The sequence below is a fragment of the Bubalus bubalis genome, chromosome 6, assembly GCF_019923935.1.
Source record: "Bubalus bubalis isolate 160015118507 breed Murrah chromosome 6, NDDB_SH_1, whole genome shotgun sequence".
Classification (NCBI taxonomy): domain Eukaryota; kingdom Metazoa; phylum Chordata; class Mammalia; order Artiodactyla; family Bovidae; genus Bubalus; species Bubalus bubalis.
In genome coordinates this window covers 52321584-52325235 of record NC_059162.1, presented here as the reverse complement: position 1 = coordinate 52325235, position 3652 = coordinate 52321584, and the positions used below count along the sequence as shown (strand labels likewise).

General features: G+C 38.1%; 1 pseudogene; it reads right to left on the bottom strand.

Annotated features, from left to right (window-relative positions):
- Positions 1-960: 960 nt before the first annotated feature.
- On the bottom strand, positions 961-3430 carry LOC102395625 (annotated as a pseudogene).
- Between the last annotated feature and the right edge of the window lie 222 nt (positions 3431-3652).

The following is a 3652-nucleotide window of genomic DNA, read 5'->3' as shown; positions in this document are numbered from 1 at the left end:
GGGAAGAAAAAAATACGATCAGATTTGCCTTGTGAAAATCACTTTGGGTGATGTGTGGAGAACAGATAGGAAAGAGGTGAGAACAGTTTTTTCCAGTAGTTAAAATGGTAAGAAGGCTATTGCAGAGATCTAGCTGAGAGATATTAGCTTGAATCAGGGAAGTGGTAATAGAAATGGAGAGAAGGTAATGCTGTCAGAGATATTTTGGACATGAAATCAATAGGCTTTGATACTGCAATGTATGAGGAGAGTGATGCCTCTCTACTCTTCTGGTTTCCACGAAAAGGTATTTTCCTTAAAATTTCCTGGCTTCTTCTTGCCTCATCTCATACTCCTTTCACATGATTCATGAGCTTGAGTGAGTAACTGGGCTTGCAAGTTTCAGCCTTTCCTCTTTTTTCTTTAAGCCTGGACTGCCTGCAGTGAGCATGGGCTCTTGGTCTGCAGAGGGGCAAGTTTTTTTATAAAGAGCCTGTCCTTCTAAGGAGAGGGCTCCAGGGCTCTGGTGCTATCAGGGACAGGATAGGTAAATCTTCCTAAAGCTGGGGTTTGGAAACTCATTTTTGCCACACACTTATACCACATTCTTCAGTCTGGCCTTCATCAGTAGGAAAACTGACACATTGATTTCTATTTTCCTCACTCTTATTGCTTAATTTATTCCGAGCTCAGATGGGGGTTGGAGGAGAGAGGAGACAATGAACAATGATGACTTAGATTTCCAGGTTATACAACTGCATGGATTACAGTGTTATTCTTTCCTTCCTTCTGTTTTTCTCTTTTTTCAGATGGGGCAGTAAGAACTCACACATTCAGAATCTGGAGCAAGCAAAGTTTGAGATAACTTTAAGAAAAGATATAGAAATGTCAAGCTGACAGTTGTACATACAGATCTGGGGCTCAAGGATGCAGCCTGGGCTGGAGATAGACATTTGAGAGCTATCAGCAAGAAGATCATTATTATAGTGAGTTTGAGGAGGATGAATCCAGTTTCACAGTACCTGCCACCTATTCCAAGGCCCTGGTTTGGGCAGCAGATCTGATGCAGGATATAGACAAACCAGCATTAATGGCAGGATGGATACCTTTCTAGAATAATTCTGTTTCCAAGATCTGTCCATCAGTGATGAAAATGATATTCCTTGGAATGTAAGCAGACACATCACCAATTTGTGTTTCTGTGACTGGTAAAGCGGTCAAGGAGCAGCCACCAAAAGCATCATTCATTTCAGCTGCTCTCTAGCAGACTGGAGTATAGGTAGAAGACATCACCAGGATAGGCCTCATGACCAGTGGGTCAGCAGAACAGCAGAGACATCGATAATAAGCAACAGCCTATTTGGATAAGTCATCATAAGTGATCAAATCATGTTTGCCATTATCCCTAAAATATTCTCCCATGGGACATACAAAATAAGAAACCAGCTACTGAAGTGGGCAGCGTCTGAAGTAGTAGCTGACACCACAATGGTGTACTTCATGGTATATGCATCTGTAAGTGTCTTTATTAATTGGGCAACAGTGGATCTCTTTTGACCAATGGCAACGTGGATGCAGTATAGCTTCTTCTTTTCATTATTTCCATTGTTGAATCGTTTCTAGTTAATGATTGTGTCAATAGCAATGACGTTTGCCAGTCTGTCGGTCACCAATAATCAGCTCATGTCGACCACAACCAATCAGCACCAAGCTGTCCACAGCCTTGATGCCAGTCTGCATTGGTTCCCACATAGAGATTTGAAGAATGATCCTAGGGGCTTTCAGGCCAATTTGCCTTTGGACCTTGGAACCAACTGGACCCCTTCCATCAATGGCATTACCAAGGGCATCTACTACAGGATCCAACAGCTCCTCACCAACTGGAACATCTATAATAGCTCCAGTTCTCATCACAGTAGCTCATTCCTTTACTAGTTTATCATTTCCAAACACAACAACACCAATATTATTAGCTTCCAAGTTCAGAGACATACCCTTTAACCTGAATAAAACCCTACCATTTCTTTTGCTTGAACATTTCTTAGTCCATGTACATGGGCAGTATCATCACCAATATGTAAAACATACCCAGTCTCTTTAAGATCAGCAGAGGCATCAGCTGTAAGAATATGCTCTTCAAGAAGAGAGGACACCTCAGCAGTGCCAGTCGTCTGAAGATGAGAACGAGAGGCATGAAGGCTCCTTGCAGCAATGAAGGATCATACCAGAGCATTTTTGGAGACCAGCTTGGTCTGCCAAGGGAGGGCAAGGCCCACCGCTGCAGTGACCCACACAGACAACATCCTCGGCTGCTCCTTCTCTAGTGCTTCCTCTGCACTTGTAGCCTAGAGACCGACTATACAGTAATTTTAAAGAAACTGCTAAATTGTTCCAAAGTAGTGTGTGATGGCTCCAGTTTTTTCAAATCCTTTTCAACACTTGGTATTGTCAGTTTTCTACTTTAGCCATTCTAGTGAGTGTGTGGCAGTATATCGTTGTGATATTAATTTGCACTTATCTAATATGACTAACGGTTCTGGGCATCTTTTCATATGTTTATTTAGTCTGTACATCTTCTTGAGTGAAGTGATTATTCAAATCTTTTGCCCATGTTTTGTGTTGAATTCTCTTTGTTGTTGAGTTGTAAGAGTTCTTTATGTACTTTGGATACAACTCCTTTATAAAACATATGTCTTACAAATAATTTCTCTCAGTCTATGGCTTGTCTTTTTAATTTTTAAATGGTGCCCTGAGAAAAGCAAAAATTTTTAATTTGGATAACTTGAAATTTATCCATTTTTAAATTTTATTATTTGTGCTTTTTGTGTCATATCTTAGAAATTATTGCTTACCCAAGGTTACAAATTTTTTCCCATGTTTTCTTCTAAAAGTTTCAGAGTTTTAGCTCTTATATTTAGATCTATTATATATTATAGACTGATATATTTTGAGTTAAGTTTTGTGTATGAGTGAGGTAAGAATCAAAATTTTGTTTTGTTTGCATAAAGATGTCTAATTATACTAGTACCATTATTTGAAAAAAAATTTTTTTTCTTTCCTATTGATTTAATTCAGCACCTTTGTCAAAAAAAAATCAGTTAACCTATGTCTAATTGTGACTTTCTATTTTGTTGCATTGATCTGTATGTCTACCCTTATGCTGAAACCATATTGTTATGATTACTATAGCTTCACAGTATCATCCTGAAATAAGGTATGAAAGTCTTCCAATGTGTTTTTTATTTTTCAAAATTGTTTTAGCTATTCTAGTTTCTTTGCATTTTCACATAAATTTAGGGTCAGCTTCAATTTCTACTAAAAAAAAAATGCTTCCTGAGATTTTGTTAAGGATTGCTTTGCATTGAATCTATAGATCAGTTTGGAGAAAATTGCCATCTCAACAATATTTAGTCTTCCAATTCTTGAACATAGTATTTAGATATCTGTGAACATCATTTTTATTATCAAAAAATAATCAACAACACTTTCCCCCTTTTCTCAAATAGTTTATTATTTATTAGTACTATAATCTTAAAGGAAAATGGATTTCTCCTATAGCTACTAGTTACAGGTGAATAAAGGGTCATAGGCAGGTGAAGGGCTGCTCTCAAGGAAATGCTCTGAGCTATTCAGAATATACTGACACCAGTAGTTTACTATGGGAGAAAGAGAT